Source organism: Papaver somniferum, chromosome 3 (assembly GCF_003573695.1).
Source record: "Papaver somniferum cultivar HN1 chromosome 3, ASM357369v1, whole genome shotgun sequence".
In the NCBI taxonomy this organism is placed as follows: Eukaryota; Viridiplantae; Streptophyta; class Magnoliopsida; order Ranunculales; family Papaveraceae; genus Papaver; species Papaver somniferum.
In genome coordinates this window covers 149,591,284-149,610,376 of record NC_039360.1, presented here as the reverse complement: position 1 = coordinate 149,610,376, position 19,093 = coordinate 149,591,284, and positions in this window count along the sequence as shown.

Sequence of the window (19,093 nt, the reverse complement as noted above, 5' to 3'; positions counted from 1 at the left end):
TCTGGTAATACGGTTCAGGAATCTGTTTGCTAGGTACAGGCTGTCAGTTCTAGTTGACTACCAATCAGGGTGATTTTCTTTTCTCAACATCTAACTGAAGGTCAAGTTCAAATGTCGTTAACAGTGGTGTTTAAGAAGTATAAAACACCAGATTTTTGTTTCATTTAGAGTGCAACTTGTATTTATGAGATTCTTAATATTGCCCTGAAGTTTACTCACTGCCTTCGCGGTCTCCTCATGTCAATCCACCAGCCTGTCCTAGGTGATCGGGTGCTACAGGCTGTAAGTTAAGCGTTGAAATGAACTGTTGGGATATATGGTTTTAAAAGAATTCTTTTGTACATTTATATCAACATTTCGAGCTTGGCCCAGTGGCTAAGTATTTTGGGCCTTGAGGGTGAGGTCTTAGGATCGAATCCCTCGCCCTACTGATTGGATATATATTATATATTATTATATATATCATTAGTCCGGGAGCGTGGTCTTGGGAGGTCTCTTGAATTTGGAAACATTTTTTTGGTGATTTTGAAAAATATCTTTCAACCCATCTTTACTGCCCTTAATTACGTTGTTATTTTTCAACCCATCTTTACTGCCCTTAATTACGTTGTTGTATGATTAATTTGCCCGTTTTTCTACTGTTGTGGAATCTATAATATTAGCAATTAGTAAAATTTATTTTCCATTAATTCTTATTTATGATCTGGGCTATAAAATCAGTTTTGGGAAGCAGAAAAAAAAAAGTTTTGTTACACCATTTTTTTTTTCTGAGAATCAAGAGACTATTTTTCTGAGCAAGTTTAGAAAGAGTGAAAGTGATCAATCTCTCATTGCGTGCGTGAGAGATTGAAGAGAGTTTTCTCGACTGTTTTATCCTGGGGGCGTCGTGACGAAGAAAGAACTGCTTGCACAAAAAAAATCAAGGCAGAGCCACGAAACGTCTTAAAGAGAGCGACCTGATCGTGACTCAGCCGGTATCTTGGACTTTGTGTTTAACCCTTGTTTTGCTGGTGTGAAATCGGTAACTGTTCCAACATGAACTGTTCTTGATATTGGGAGAGAGTTAAACATCTGTAGAGGTGCCTTGCTAACCAATATATGTAGTTGTCACAGCCTGAATTCGCCTCTGCAAATTTGTAAGGCCTGTAACCGGCAATGTAATGGTTCTTATTGCAATTCTCTGAGATACTACGCTTCAACGCTAAAAGTTTACATTACCAAGTGCAAACAACAACAATCTCTTAGATTGGCAACGGAGAACCCAAGACTTTTTCTATTTACCTCTTATTGCATCCCATAATGTACAAGAGGTTCTGCCATGCAAAATACTTCACAAGATCAAGGGAAATTTAATTAAATGAACACGAGATATGCCAACGAATTCCACTTCATCGTTGCATAAAGAGAAGCTACCGAAACCTGTCCAACTCCGGACTTACAAGCTTATATTAAAAAGAAAAACTTATGTTTGGGAGCCAGCTGGGCTTGGTGTGCAACACACCTATAATTCAAGCTGGCTCCGCCTTCAAATGTATTTGTAGCTACTGCATTAGACCAAAATCTGAGCCAAGTTATCATCTGGACCTTACTCAGAGGACCAAAACCTTGCTAGTGTAGAGAACTTAATTTTGAACGATTTTTTTGGGATCATGGTTTTTTTTGGGACCATGGTTTTATTTTGGGTAAAGACATTAGAAGTAAATCTAGGTCATCCCTTATCTGGATATTTATATTAATACCTAAATTATCCTCCTGATTAATTTTGGATGATGATTAGTTAGTGTTAATAATAGTTAGTGTAATGATTAGTGAGATGATTAAGTTAAAGATAATTAGTGAGATTAAAAAATCAGATGTTTTTTTTAAAGAAGTAGAATTATTGAGAGAGTAAAGTTAGAGAAGATGAAGAAGGAAAACATGAAAAACGATGGATTTTACCAACCACAACCGGAGGAAGGGTATTTGGGTACCCAGGTGTGCTTCAAACTTAGATAATGTTGGTTGAATTGCTCCAAACTTTCAAAAAAAATGAAATTTTTTATGTAGATTTGGGTCAGTTCGGTTACCATATGTCAAGAACATGTAACCGAACACACCTGAAAGTGTAGTTCGGTTACGTTTTCCAAACACGCAGGTTACCAAACTCGCTCGTTAATGGAGGTTTTGGTCGTACAGTGTAATGTTCGGTTACCTAGGATAAAATGGTAGGTAACCGAACTTTGAACTTAACAATTTATTTGGGTACATCTTGTGTATTCGGTTAGTTCGCAAACTTCAACGCAACCAAGTTCCCAACCGAACTACAGGTTAAAAGTAACCAAGTGTTAGAAGTTCGGTTGGTTCGCAAACTTCAACATATTTTGTGAATCAACCGAACTGGGCTTATATATGCAATTATGCAAACGTTCGGTTACTACGAAATCTATTTCTTGGCGAATTAGGTAGAGTTCGGTTACGAAGTTTCAAAGGTAGAGTTCGGTTACAAAGAAAACTTAACATTTTTGCGAACGAACCGAACTTGTGGACTTCTCATTATTTTCGTAAACTAAAGTTCGGTGATATCCTTATTTTGCAAAGGAACCGAACTTATGGAGTTCTGTTGTTCTAATACAAGGAGTTCGGTTAAAAGTATTTTTTGCGAATCAACCGAACTCTATTGGCTAAGTTCGGTTACTTTGTAGTTTTAAAATTTTTTGCGAAAAAACCGAACTCTATTAGCTAAGTTCGGTTATTTTGGAACTCAAGATAGTGGCCACAACAACACAGTTCGGTTAGGCTGGATTTTTTTTTCGTTTCTAAGGGTGGAGTTCGGTTACTTTGTAGTTTTAAATTTTTTTGCGAAACAACCGAACAGAGAGTTCGGTGACTTAGTTTTAAATCCAATAGAACCGAACTGTTCTTCGTGTTCTTCATTTTCAAGAAATTCGGTTAGTAAACTAGGGTTTTTGGGAAAATCGACCTAACCGAACATGGCTCTGTACCTACTAAAACCCTATTTTGATGATTTCTATTCGATTGAAGCAATCAAAATCAAATTAAAGTGAAGGGTTTGTTGAAAAATACCTCTCGAGTGGTCCCATGGCAGAATCAGGCTGCAGCTGGCGTCTTTTATACTCGATAAAATTATCATGTAACAGAACTTAATTGTGATTGCATTGATGTTGTTACATTTCTTAAATAGGCGGTGGTGGTGGTGGTGGGAGGAGGTGATGGTGGTAATCGGTGGTTGGTGGTGGTGATAATCGGAGGTGGTGGTGGTAATCGGCGGTGGTGGTGGTAATCGGTGGTTGGTGGTGGTGATCGGAGGTGGTGGTGGTGGTAATCGGCGGTGGTGGGCGGTGGTGGTGGTTATATATATAGGTGGTTATTAGGTTTGGTTTTAAATTAAATTAGGTTAAGGGTAGGTTAGTCATTTCAAGATTTTAGGACACCCCTTATCACTATAGGGAAGATGGCCTAATAAAACCATGGTCCCCTCAAAAAAACCGTGGTCCCTAAAAAATCATTGTTAATTTTGATCTTGATATTATATTTGACCCAGTCCATTTTACGCCTAAGAGTTCATGAGTAACGAGGTTTTGAGGAATCTTGAAGAACACTAATTTTGGGCATGCCTAAAACTTTCAAGGCATACAAAGGACTAGTCTTAACTTGGGTGACCTTATAAGGGGTACCCTATGGGGTGGTTCAATTACCTATATGCCCTTAAATTCTCTAAATTACTACTAATCTATCCCTATCCCTAATACAAAAACCTATAATCAATAAACCAAAATCAGTTTCATATCCCTAACCCCTTCTTCTTCCTCCTCCACAACAGCCGAACCCTTCTTCTTCCTTTTTTTTCTTCATCGTATCATCGCGGAAATTTAATCGTCGATTCATGAAAATTTAGTCGACGATTAAACTCATCTATATAATGGTTCGCCGTAAGCCAGTATATCGTTCTAATCGAGCGATTGAACAACCCATTGAAGAAGAAGAAGATTTAGAGAGTGAAGAAGAAACTCAAAATCAACCACAAAATCAACCGGAAGAAGAGATTGAAGAAGAACCAACTCCACAAATGAGAATAAGAAGGTTAGTTTTACAAACCCATCTCGTATTTGATGTTTTTGATTGGTTTGATTGATTTAATTCGTCAAAATCATGTTTCTGCGGCGGTTACAGGGTATGGTTCGGCGCAAAACAAATCTTAGATGTGCGCCGAGCTGTTCTTGAAACTGAACCCTGAAAGTGCATTTGAACGGCTCGGCGTATATCTGAAATCCGTTTTGAGCCGAACTTGGTGACACAGAGACTTATATTTAGGATCGGCTTATTCGATGGTGTTAGTTTTGTGCCGAATATGTTTTGTGAATTTCAGAAATTTTGCATGTGCGTAGGATCGACTTGTATGGTAGTATTAGTTTTGTGCCGAATAATTGTTGTTTGAATTTCAGAATTTTTGCATGTGTATAGGATCGGCTCATATGGTAGTACTAGTTTTGTGCCGAATAAATGTTTGAATTCATAAGTCTAGTTTCGGCTTATTCGATAGTATTAGGGTTGCGCCGAATATCATTGTTAAAATTTCATAAATTTTACTAGTGTGTAGGATCGGCTTATTTATATGATATCATGTTGCGCCGAATACATGTTTGAGTTCATAATCATAGATTCGGCTTATTCGACGGTATCGGTTGTGAGCCGAATATATAGGATCGGCTAATAATTTTGCATGTGCGTAGGATCGGCTTGTATGGTAGTATTAGTTTTGTGCCGAATAATTGTTGTTTGAATTTTAAATTTTTTGCATGTGCTTAGGATCGGCTTGTATGGTTGTATTAGTTTTGCGCCGAATACATGTTTGAGTTCATAATCATAGATTCGGCTTATTCGACGGTATCGGTTGTGAGCCGAATATATGGGATCGGCTTATAATTATTTTGTGGTATGAGCCGATCCACTCTCTGTGTAAGCTAATAAAAATTTCAAGACATGATTCGGCTCATATGTGTTATTTCGGGTAAGCCGAGCCTTCTTATTTTCTTACAATTTTTTGGCTTTCCAAATCTCTTTGTTGTTCGAATTAGTCTTATAACTTTCATACTTGTGTCAGGACCAATGCAGCTACAAAGAGGAAGAAGATGGAGGTAACACCTTCTACTTCTAAAACTCCCGATCCTAGAGGAGGAGGTAAGAAAAAATTGGGAGCGGGAGGTAGAGGAGGAACTTTAGAAGAAGTAAGAATTGAAAGACAAGTAAGAATTGAAAGACGAAGAAGGAATAGCTGAAGATGAAGAAGTTTATATAATCAGAAGTTCATCAAGAAACACAACCCCAAGGAAAACCCAAGAAAGACAAGAAGGTAAGAAGGTGGCAGAACCCGAGAAAGAGAAGAACGATGATGATCGACGGATCACTGGTTTACACATTCCTGATGAAGATGACGTAATTACACCTCGATCAGATGGTTTTCCTCATGGTCTTCCGGAAGATGGAGGAAATGTGTTGATTGGTTATGCCGATTCTTGGGCGAAGAGAATTTATGAGACTCCTGATCACAACCGTGCAGTCCGAGTATTGAGACACCAGAGGGCAGCGGAATGGAGTCTTGATGAAGAGGTTCCTGAGGTGATTGCTTACGTACAAGCCAGTGCTTTATGGCCTGCTATCAATTATGGACATAAGGAATATGATAGTGTGTCGGCCTCTGCATTTACCGAGCGCTTTTGTCCAGAAACTTACACATTTCAATTACCTTTTGGAGAGATGTCAATCACTCCTGATGAAGTTGTTGAAGATGAGGATATGCCGGTAGGTATGTATCATGGGCCATTGTGGTATCCCGGTGGTTATGTTATATACGATCCTAGGCGAGTACTCCGTCAATTAGGATGTGTCCAAAAGGTTCCTCTGTTTGACGAGAAATTCAGGTTGTTACCAAAGAGTGGTAAGGGAACTAAAAGCACCACTTCATCTTGGGAACCAAAGTATGATCCTGATCCCACCGTTGAGTTTTGGAATAATTTAGACAATCACACATTAGATGCGTCCAAGTTAACACCTTTACTTGATGATCCATGTGAAGAGGATCCGGGCTATATGGATTGGTATAACTAAATTTCTCATCCCTTCATTATCAATAAGAAAAGGCAAAAGATATCTGATAAGGGGAAGGCGAGGCCAATCAAGATCACCAACAAGTCTACTGCCGAAGATGTAGTCAAGGCTTTCAAGGTTATGGTAAGAATGACTTCACTTTATACTGTTTTCATATATTAGTTATGGTAAAAATGTCTTCAACCTCATGGTTATAAGTTGTTCTCAAATGAAAAATAGGTTGCCGCGGGTAGGGAGATGTTGAAGAAAATGAAGGCCAAACTTGGTTGCAAAACAACAATGACCGTGGAAGAACAAAAATACCTCATCGACAAGTGGGATGCAATCATCAAAAAAGGACAAGGACCCTAGGAACCCGAACAAAGGCCTACCACTAAGAGATCTCGACAAGTTGGTGAAGGTACAAGCCAAGTTGGTGCTACCGTCCAACCCGGTAATGATGCGTCGGAAGATGAAGACCAAGGTGGAAGAAGAGGTGGTCGTGGAACTAAGAAGAGGGGTCGTGGTTAAATGCCCTTTTATGTACACTTTTATGGTACACTTTTTCTTAAGTTTTAAGTACACTTTTATGGTGTTGCAAACACCTTTGCTTTAAGGTGCTGAACTTTGTTTTTAATGGTGCTGGGATTGGGTTATGGACACCGTCAATTTTATGTTTTAATGAATAGCTTAACAGTTATGTGCCGAATTTACAGAGTTCGGCTTATCCTCTAATGTTTGTTACACGCCGAATCATTTGTCCTTCAGGTTCGGCGCATTCGATAATCACATTATGTGCCGAACTATGAACATTTACAGGTTTCGGTTTATACGATATCCTTAATATGTGCCGAACCGCGAACAATATTTTAACCCAAAAATTAACAAATTCATGTTCGGCTCAGACGATAATCATATTATGTGCCGAACCTTGAACATAAGAGGTTTCGGCTGATACGATATTCTCCATATGTGCCGAACCAGTAACAATATTTCAACCCAGAAATTAAAAAATTATGTTCGGCACATACGAATTTGGATATGTAAGCCGAATTAGTAATGATTCTATTTCGGGCTATTCAGGATGTTGTTCGGCTTACTATGAAACTTTCATATAAGCCGAACTAGTGTCTAGCAAAAGGGTGGGAATTGGAAATTATAGGTTCGGCGCATGCAGTAAACAGATTCAGTAAGCCGAACCGTTCATCAATTGGTAGATTCGGCTCATAGATGCGAGCCGAACCTCAACCTGTTTCGCCGAACCATGATTCATAATCTAAGAAATCAGCCATTTGGGAATCATTGGTGTAGTTGATGTGTATTTTCCTAGGTTTTTTAGATGATATATGACCCTCCTCATCCTCCATTGAATCAAGAATTATAATTTTCTCACTTTCTCCTTCTCTTTCTCTCCTTCTTAACCAAACCAAAACTTTGATTTTTTTTCCTCATATTTTTCATCTAAACAACTCTTATAATTCTGAAAATTATCTTAATCTCTAAACAAAATATTCAATCACTAATCAAGATTATTAACACTAATACGTAAAGGGCAGATTTGCCATTAAAAAAAATTTGGGTTAAGGGGTTATCTGATTTTGCTATTCAACAACCTTTTTTGTCTTCATTCGGTATGCCTTGAAAAATTTTGGTATGCCCAAAATTATGGTTCATCTTGAATTGCAAGTATAAATCCCTGTATAAAAGTTTTGTAGGACCTTTCATTCATTTGCTTTGTTCTAAAGTTACGTAAGTTGGCATCCACTGAATATAAACACCGCTTGGCTTCTTCTCAGAATAAGGGCAATCCAACAGAACGTGAAGGCCCCATTTATACAAAGTCCTGACCTAATAAGTGTACAAGCTACAATGACTGTCACTGACACGTTGATAAGGTTCTTAGAACTTCGAAACCAAGGAACCTTCTTTTTTTCCAGAATGAAACTCATTCACTGTTAAGAAAAAACAAGAAAAGATCCCATAAAACAAACCATAACAACAATAAGATGCTAATAACAAAATTCATTGCGAGAACGATTTGTTTCTCTGCTGCAACTACATTTTTTTTTTGTTTCTGTCTACCCTGTGACATGTGCTACCCCTGCCCCATTCCATAACCTTAACGGGTCTATTTCCAAGTGCGCGACACTTCATCTTACCTAAAACCTTTGTTAAATGCAAATACCTCATAAAAATAGTAGTTGTCACAATCTAATAGTGACTTATCTTGACAAAATTGGTTCATATGAAATCCATTTACCAAGTTTTCCTTTTTGGAAGAAATAAAAGGATAAGATGATGGTCGACTTTAAACGAAAGTTTAGAACTTTCACTTAAAGGAAGCTTTGATAGTGAAGCAGTTTTAGGTATTAGTTGTAAGCTTACTCAAAGAATATTAATGCGCTAATTATTAATCCAAAAGAACTAATTCTTTCTTTCACTGACACCAGAGTCTGCAAAGAAGTAGTATTACTAAGCATATGCCCATTGCCCCACAATGGGTTGGTATTAGTTCTAATCAAGAGTGCACCACACCTTAGATGAAAATGAGTGACTTTTCCTTCTCCCGCGAATTCAAGATTGTGTCCATTATTTATATTAATTTGTGTAATCTAACAGCAAAATAAATAACCAAACCTTGTAAGCGCAATTAGCAAAAGCTTTGGTAGGTATAATTGAGAAGTGGTTAATCTACGCTACTTGGTGACTGCAAACACCTAACATCATAACACATCCAACTTAATACATTTCCAAGCGAGAGAGAGAGGCGATTTTCTGGAGTGGTTGACTTTAGTCAAAGGTTTGATTCTTGAGCTGTTTTGTATGATTTGATCTTCTTCTTTCAATCTTCCTATTCTTCTCTAGGTTTCAGGTGTTGGATAAATTCGATCTCTCTCGCGTCTTTATTTTAGGTCTTTCAGTTTCTTCTTTTCTGATCTAGTTTTTGCTTTCGTGGCGTTTGTGGGTGCGTCTTTTTCTTCAAGGGTTTCTGATCCTGTTAATTCAGTCATGGAAACTCGTATTCCTGGTGCTATTTCTTCTTTGGGAGAAGTTAATTGGTCGAATGAACTCTTTGCTAAGAAATTGGATTCTCGTGATAAGGAACGAATGATTTTTCATTCTACTTCTCAGGTTGAGGGTGAAACAGTTATAGTGATTCAACCCGAGGATGTGAAGGAGGATTTGAAGAAATGTGAGGAACTAGTTATTGGTTGTTTTGTAGGTAAGAAATTACCATTCGTGTTGGTTCAGAATACTGTCAAGAAGGTATGGAACTTGAAAGGAGATATGCTATTAGGAGATAATATATGAGAGTCTATATTTAGGAGATATGCACATTAAGTTGTGAGAGTTATATTTGGAAAGTGTCTATGTTTAGAGTTTGATCTTAGTTAGGAAAGTACCTTGAGTGGTCGTCAAGTTTGTGAACAATATAAATAGGATGTTGAGCCATGAAAGTTGACACACCAAGAATTATTATCAATGTAGTCTTTTAATGCTTCCGCGTTTATGCTCTCCTCTCTCTTGCTCGATCCTTAACATGGTATCAGAGCGAGGTGAGGTGAGAGGGAGAGAGGAGGGGAAGAGAGTTAAATAATCTTAGAGAGAGTTAGATAATCTTAGAGAATTCATGATTTTTAGGTTTTCTTTAGTGAAAAATTCATGTTCGTTAAAAAAAAAAAAAAAAGAAAGAAAAGAAAAAAAAAAAAAAAAAATCGTGACTGGTTACGAAGGATTAGGGTTCTCTGAACAAACAAAAGAATGGTGGTTTTGGAACGAGAAAAGATAGGGACATGCTGCTGCTACATCTCTGCTCTGGCATTGTTGATGATTCTCATGGTGTTGTGTTGTCGACGTTGATTGATGGACAGAGTTGACAGAGAAGAGTATGGAGCTTCCGATGATTTATATTACAACGATGATTTATTGGTGCTTCCGTTTATTGTTAGTAGTGGGTCGCTGCTGTATCGTAAGTAGACGATGAAGATCACTGATGGATATCGGTAATGAATGGAGCGAGAACTGACAGATGGCATCTGGTGGCGAGGTTTGAGGTCTAGTACGTGGAGTTATTTAGTCCAAGGTGGAACCCTAAAACAGTAAAACACAGAGACGAAGATACAAGATTGCTGCCGTTAATGTTGCATGATGAGTATTTGGTTGATCACTTCCAAATGGTTTCGCTGCTGCTGCCATTGACAGTTTCGACAATGGATGCTGTTATTATTTGAGTAGTATTGCTGGATCGGTGATAAGGATGGTTGTTGTCACAATTATGGCAGTAATGATAAACACAGGTGATGGTTAGTAACAGACAGAGAAGATCGATGAAGTGACCAGGACTGATGGTTTTGAAGAAGACTCGTTGCTGATTGTGAAATAGGTTTCAGGAATTGACGATGGAGTCAGCTGTGATGAAGAACAGCTTGTGTTTGAAAGATAGTGAAAAAATTCCAGTTCGAATCTGAGAAGCAACTGGGATGAGTTAGCTGCGTCACAGACTTGGTGGAAAGAGTTTCAAACTCGAAGTCTGTGATGTTGATCAATAGTAGGTGCAGTGAAGAAGGAGACTTGGTGGAAAGAGTTTCAAACTCGAAGTCTGTGATGCTGATCGATGGTTGATGATGGCTGGTGCATGGAGCATGGCAGCGATGGGGACGATGAGTGATTGGAAGTGATACCACAACTGGTGATTGATGGCTGGTGATGAAAAATGTAGTTGGATGAAAGGAGATGAAACTATGATGCTCGAGATTGAGAGGAGTCTTGGAATTGTGGTTCAGGAATTTGGTAAGAGATTTACATCTATTAACAATGACTTGTGCTGCTGCACAGTGAATTAGGAGATGGACGAGGCTGTAGTTGAGTTGTTCTCAGATTTCAAAATCCGAGAAGGCTGAGAAAGAAGAAAAAGTTGCTGCCAACGGCAGTTCATGGTTATGTTCTCTGTGATCATGATGTGATGATGGCCTGGAAGATGATCGGTTCTTCTGGTTGCCGAGATGAATAAAAGAAACTGTTGTTGTGATTGTTACAACAACCTTGAGAGGAGAAGAGAATGTGAGAAGAAGAGAAGGTGTTTGTTTTAAATGTCTGCAAAAAGAAGTGTGACAATTATGTCATGGCATTTCAAGATATTACGAACAAAGAAATATGAAAAACAAAGAAGTTGGACAGTTTCGCAAGACAAGCGCGTGACTGGAATGGAGAAGAAGAAGAGACAACATCAAGGTTGTCAAGAAAGAGAAGCAATCACCAAGTTGTGATGAAAGAAAGAACAACAAAAGTAGGTTAAAATCCTATGAGTTGTCTAAAGAGTACAAGAAGTATTCTACGAAGGGGACCGTAATGTCCTAAAACTTCCGAAGGGGACCGAGATGTCCTAAAACTATGAAGATGGGACCGAGATGTCCTAAAACTACGAAGGGGACCGAGATGTCCTAAAACTACGAAGATGGGACCGTAATGTCCTTAAACTACGAAGAGGACCGAAATGTCCCTAAACTACGAAGAGGACCGTAATGTCCTTAAACTTCCAAAGGGGACCGTGATGTCCTTAAACTACAAAGATGGGACCGAAACGTCCTTAAACTACAAAGAGGACCGAAACGTCCTTAAACTACGAATATGGGACCGTAATGTCCCTAAACTACGAAGAGGACCGAAATGTCCTTAAACTACGAAAGGGACCGTAATGTCCTAAAACTTCCAAAGGGGACCGAGATGTCCTAAAACTATGAAGATGGGACCGAAATGTCTTTAAACTACAAATAGGACCGAAATGTCCCTAAACTAAGAAGATGGGACCGAAATGTCCTTAAACTACGAAGGGGACCGAAACGTCCTTAAACTACGATCTGAAGATTTTTTTCACAAAAATGTTGAAAAAAAAGAAGAAGAAAACTGAAGTTAAATTTCTTTTGTCCAAGATGAGCATTCGTGATCTACATGCTCCATCTTGAGGGAGGGTATTAGGAGATAATATATGAGAGTCTATATTTAGGAGATATGCACATTAAGTTGTGAGAGTTATATTAGGAAAGTGTCTATGTTTAGAGTTTGATCTTAGTTAGGAAAGTACCTTGAGTGGTCGTCAAGTTTGTGAACAATATAAATAGGCTGTTGAGCCATGAAAGTTGACACACCAAGAATTATTATCAATGTAGTCTTTTAATGCTTCCGCGTTTATGCTCTCCTCTCTCTTGCTCGATCCTTAACATATGCAGATGACAATCCATGGGGATTCTGTGTATGTTTTCGATTTTGATTGTGCTGAAGATAGGGCTACAGCTCTAGAACATGGAGCTTTTTTCATCTTAAATCAATTGTTCTTAGTCAGAGCTTGGACACCTTTGTTGGAGCGGGAGATAGCTGAATTGAAGACTGTTCCGGTATGGGCTAACTTCTATAATGTACCTATTCACTTATGGAACAATAAGGGATTAAGTATGATAGCTAGTTGTGTTGGTAAACCTATAATGAAGGATACACAGACAACTAATAGAACAAGAATGAGTTATGCATAGATTTGTGTGGAAGTCACACCTTCATGTAAGTTTCCTTCTATGGTATCTATTATTTATGACGATACTAGAATTGAAATCCCAGTTGAATACCCTTGGAAACCTCCAAGATGTTCTTTCTGCAATACTTTTGGTCATTCTTTTGAAAAGTGTATTAAGAAACCAAGAGAACAACCTGTTATAACTGTTGTTGCTAAGCCAATTGCAAAACCTTTGAAACAAGTTGTGGATAAAGAGGGATGGGTTAGGAAACCTCCTAAGAGAACAAGAGTTAATAATCCTGGAAAGGATACTGGTAGTTCACAATCTATTCCAGAGGAGCTAAGGAATGTTGATGTGCAGACTATGGATATATCAGCACCTGAAATGCCAGTAGTGAATAATACCCAGTCACAAGTCATTGAGAAGAATCAATATGCTCCCAGTAGCAGTATTTCTAGCTATGTAGAAGTTCCATTGACAATAGCAAATAAATTCTCACTACTGGAAGGTGGCCCTGAAGCAATGGATACCTCATCTGTATTGAAGCCTACTATTTTATCTGATGTAACCAATATTGCAGAAGGGAAATCTAATTCTTCTATAGAAGTTGAAAAGCAGGAGTCAGCTGGAGTAAGATCGCATTTTATTCAGAAGACTTCTGGACAAGGTAATCCTAAGAATAATCTAAGAATATTTGAACCTAAAAAGTCAGCTAAGGGGCATAAGAAAATTTCTGGCCATGTTATTAATGTTGTTTAAATTAGGGGGTTGGAATATCAGGGGACTAAATGATCCCTTGAAACAAGTAGTTGTTAGTAATTTTATTAGTAATAATAATTTGTCTTTAGTTGGAATAATTGAGACTCATGTTCAAGAGTCTCAAAGTAGTAGAATAAAACATCGATTAAAGCCTTCTTGGCACTTTATTGATAATTATGTTAACAATATTCATGGAAGAATCTTGGTTGGTTGGGATCCAGAGGTGATGAAGGTTTCTGTTATTCACTCTTCAACTCAAGCTATTTTCTTAGATATTTTATATGGCCAAAATATTCATTTTGTGGTAACTATGGTGTATGGTGATAATGATTTAATTACAAGGAGATTGTTATGGGAAGATATAAATGCCTTTGCTTCTTACAATACAGCTCCTTGGATTCTTTTGGGAGACTTTAACTCTATATTGGAAGTTGAAGACAAATTTAGCAGGGTGGAAGTTACTAATTCCCAATTTTTTGATTTCTGAAATGTTCTAAAGATGCTCATATATTTGATTTAAGGTACTCAGGGTGCTTCTATACCTGGTGTAATAATCAAGTTGGTGAAGATAGATTGTTAATTAAATTGGATAGAGTTATGGTTAATTTTGAATGGCTTACTCAATTCTAAGATTCTGCTGCTGAATTTCTACCTGCTGGTTTATCTGATCATAGCCCTAGTGTGGTTACTTGTTTTGGAGGCAGAATGCATGTCCCCCCCCCCCCCCCCCCCCCAGGTTATGTAATTTTCTGGCTGATGAACCTGAATTCTTGGAGATTGTTAGAGAAGTTTGGTCTCATCTAGTTAGAGGTAATCCTATGATGAAGCTGGTTACTAAACTTAAGATGGTGAAGTAAAAGATTATTGATTGGAGGATTCTAAAATTCTGGAAAATCACTGAACAAGTTGTAGAAGCTGAGAAGAATATGCTTAATCTTCAAGTTAGGCTACAATCTTCTCCTCTATGTGTTACAACTGCTAGGCTTGAGAGGGATGTTGTGAGGAAGTATGCTACCTTAGCTAGACATGAGGAATCTCTAGCTAAACAGAATTCTAAGATTCATGGATGAATGTGGGTGATTCAAATACTAGATTCTTTCATAATTTTGTGAAGGAAAGGAAATCTAGAAATAATATCTTAACTTTGGTTTCTAGAGAAGGAGAAAGATTAGAGGATGATAAGAGTATTGATGCTGACTGTGTAAATTATTTTGAGACTCTTTTTGGCCAATCCCCTGATTCTTCTGGTATTGAGGCAGTTATGCAGGATATTTCTTTTGGTAAGCTCTTATCTGATGCTGAAACTCCTCAACTGGTGGCCCCAATCTCTAGAGATGAAGTGGTCTATGCTCTATCAACCATTCATTCTGGTAAAAGCCCTGGACCTGATGGTTTTTCTAGTTATTTCTTCAAGGTAGCTTGGTCTATAATTGGAGATGATTTTGTTGCTGCCATATCAAACTTCTTTAGTAAAGTTAAATTACTTAAAGAGATTAACAACACTTTTGTTACTCTTATAGCTAAGTCTGATTGCCCTTCTTCAATCACTGACTTTAGACCAATTTCATGTTGTAATGTTATTTACAAGTGCATCACTAAGATCATTGCTATTAGAATGAAAAATCTTATGGGCTCCTTAATTAGTTCTCCACAATCTGCTTTCATTTCTGGTAGGAGCATTCAAGATAATGTTATGATTGCTCATGAATTAGTAAGGAATTACCATAGAGGAAAAGGTCCAGCTAGATGTGCTTTAAAGATAGACCTTAAGAAAGCTTGTGATACAGTATGCTGGGAAGCTGTGATTGCTGCTTTGAAGAAATTTGGTTTTTGATAGACGCATTTATGTGTTTAATTTGTCCTCAATGTTTCGTATTGTTAGTACTCGATTTCGTACTTATTATGGTGTTTTGTGTGTTTGTAGGTATTTTTTGGAAATAAATATTGATGGAAAATTCGGCTCAAGAAGTTGTTAAAGGCACCCGGAGGACATATGTTATTCGGACTCCAGCAACGGATAAGGGGCGACCACTGGATAAGGGGTGACCTTCTTTAACAAATTCAAAATTTCATTTTGGCGGGAAAATGAAGAACAGAACTGTGTGATTTTCGATCGAAGTTTGAAGGAGTTCTAGGTAGATTAAAGGGATGAAATTTGTTGGGTAGTTGTGATATGTCCCAACAAAACTATCATGAGTGATTTGATTGATTAAAATTGGATGGATTCTCCCGCAAGAAAAAGTCAGAGCAACACGTACGCTGGATGAGATATTCACGGGATTACAACGTGGTTAAACGTGTGCTGATCGTGTTTGGATTGAGCTGGGTCTCTGCAGAAGCGTGGAGAAGTTAAATGAGGAAGATTCAGTAGCTGTATACGCGTGGAAGAGCTAAAAGTGGAAGAAAATATTCCCGAGAATATTTTTCATCAATACCGAGTAATGGATAATTCGATGAAGTTATTGCGTGATATTTTGAGGCTGTTGGGTTATAAATAGTTTCTGGGATAGCAGACATGGATCACGGAGAGCTTGGGAGAGGAATAGAGCACCACAGAGTCGAAAAATCAAGCTGCAGAAACTCCATTTCTGTTGCTGCAAAGCTGAAGAACACGAAGAACAGACTTACCAGGACAGTCGTTTTCCAACAGTGACAACGACACTTAGCCGTGGGTCGTATAAATACAGTGACATCGACACAAGTACGACAAACTTATTTGCTACAGCGTCTGCGACACAGAGCCGTGGGTCTTAGAGCAACAGTAACAGTCACATCCTCTGTATCATTTTTTTTTGATTTGTAACAAATATAATTGTTACAAACCCGGTTTTATTATAATTCTCCCATTTTCATCATTTGTAAACACCCTTTGAGAAATAATAATGATTTTTGAGCGTGTTTCCAACATGATGAGCGGCTAATTCTCCCACAACCAAGGCAATGAGGAAGCTATTTACGCATGAATAATTGGTAACTATTTTATTTTCTCTAATATTTAATTATAATTCACTCAATCACTGCTTTTGTAGAGTTTTAAATTGTTTGCCTAATTTTCCTAATCAGTTGTGATTCAATTAGACAGGTTATGCTTTGTTTAGATAATCTATGCTTAAGTGATACAATTGATGTTTGAGAATTTGCTTGATTATTAGTGAGTTAAGATATAAAGGACTTAAAAGATAATTAGAGCTTTGGATTATTTACCATCATTAATTCATGTGTAATAATGGAATCAGTGTCTTGGTTATTTTCTCATATCTTGAAGTCAATTTTGTAATAAGTTTTCTTTATTTTTATGTTTTATAAGTCTAAAAATCCATTGCTTTCACAAGCCTCAACGAACCTTATTACTACAACTCAATTGAAAAAAAACATCAATTTTTGGCGCCGCCGACGCGGGCTTGTCTTTAGGCTAGAGTTTTTAGATTTTTTAGGTTTTTATTTGTTTTTATTTTATTTGTTCTTCTTTATGTTTTTGGGTTTTTGTCTTTTCCTTACAGATTTTGGAATATGGAGCGAAAGAAAATTTTGCCAAAGCTTTGGTGAATACTTAAAGACTTGGAGTAAAAGACAAAGCGAAAGGAGCGAAAGAAGAATTTTTTTTTTTGTTTTTATTACAAAAAGAGAGAAAAAAAAAAGAGAGTCATTTTTTTTTTTAGACTTTCCTTTTCTTTTGGACTTTGGACTTGGACATTTGGACATTCTTTTATTTTTAAACCCTACGGAAGGGTAGTATTAAATATTAAACTATTTGCAGAGAAGGACGGTGATTACGATATCACCTCGACCCCTCGGGTTCATACACGACATTGGAGTTGTGGCCCGAGTCGACTTCAGCGGTTCATCCCCTGTCTGGAACGGGAGGTAAGTTTGTCGAAACACTCGCTAATCCCCTGTCAGCGAGTTACTGTATTCCTTCGTTTGCATATATGCTGAGGACTTGAAAACGACTGCTTTAATTTCCTAGTAAAGGGCAAGGACTGGCCATACAAGATAAGGGTTTGGATTTCATCAATGTTCTCTTCTTTCCCTCCTTAGAAAAACAAAACCAAACGCGAACCTAAACCTAAAATTTGGAATAGTACGAGACCTATAGGGTAACGAGCTTAATAGGAAAGTTGTTCGAAAAATATTGGTTACTCTTTTGAGCATACTTCGAAGTTCATGATGGTTTCTGTGAGTTGAATGCGTGACTGCGCCGCCTTGGAATGCGGTGAGGCCTTGGGTATCAAAGCTCTACGCAACTTCCCTCACCTCTATTCAACTTACTTTGACTCGGATTGATTCCAGAGGGGTTTGCTTAAATTGTAACGAATTCCCATTCGAAGGATTAGAAGTTGCTCTAGAAACAATCTAAGTGGAGCCATCATGCTTTTTGTTTGCTAGAAATCAGTAGGTTTGCTGTGGTGGAGTTAGCCTTGTTTGTGTTTGCATAGAACTTCCCTTCCTTTTAGGATTTTTTTTTTCTTTTGTTTTTCTAGTGTATGCCCGAGGTTACTCGAGAGTGGGCTTGGAAAAGAAACACTCTAGGTCGCTTGATTAGTGATAAACCTAGTAGTTCTTCTTGTGAAGGCGGGGAGCTCGAAGACTCTTCTTTTGAGAGCCCCGTTTTTGGAAACTTCAGTTTTGAGAATTTGTCTCTTTGTGAGGAAAGTACCCCTAGTACTTCAGTTGTGCCAGCGATGACAACTTTGAAAGATTACATGTTCCCAACTAGGACCAACCGAGCTTCATGCATTAAATTGCCAGCCAGTACGACTAATTTCGAGATAAAACCTAGTATTCTTCAGATGATCCCTATGTTCTTAGGAAAAGATGATGAGAACCCTTATTTTCATATTAGGGACTTTGAGGAAATCTGTGGTACAGTTAAAATAAAAGACCTCACTGATGAAGTTTTGAAACTTAAGATGTTTCCCTTTTCCTTTAGAGATAAAGCCAAGACCTGGCTGAACAACCTACCACCTGAGTCCATTGAAACATGGTAGGAACTTGTTGCTGCTTTCTATATGAAATTCTACCCTAAGCATAAAACTGCAGCTGTTAGGCAGAAAATTAGTGCTAGTGTGCAACAAGAGGGAGAGTCTCTTTATAGGTTTTTAGAGAGATTCAATGATCTCCTATCCCAGTGTCCTCACCATGGATTTGATAAGATGAAACTTGTTGAGATTATTTATAATGGTTTAGATTATTCGACCAAAGCCATGGTCGAGTCTATGTGCGCTGGTGAGTTCACCAGTAAAAATGCTGATGATGCTTTTACCTTCTTAGGAGTTATTGCTGAAGAATCCCAACAGTGGGAGTCTTGTGTTGAACCCCCTAAAAGACTCTTGGTCAATAGAAGTAGCACCAATGTGGTAGATACAAGCTTCGAGTCAGATGCTAAGTTTGCTGCTTTGTCTAGAAGGTTAGAAGCTTTGGAATTGAATCAGCCTAAATATAGGTCTCTTGTTGAACCTGATGATAGGATTAGAGTCGCCCAAGTCTCTAGTTGTGGAGTAGAGCCCAATAACTCGTTTTGGGAAGGTCATGTTAGTGAAGAACAATCCCATGATGTCTATAACAACGCTAGGTTTGAGAACCGTCAGAAGTTTGACCCATACTCAGAAATCTACAACCCTGGTTGGAGAAACCATCCTAATTTTTCTTGGTCTAAGGGACATAATCAAGGTCAGTCTAGTAATTCTCAGCCTCCCCCAGGTTTTGATTATGCTAAGAACTCTTCAGGTCAACCCCAGTTTCAG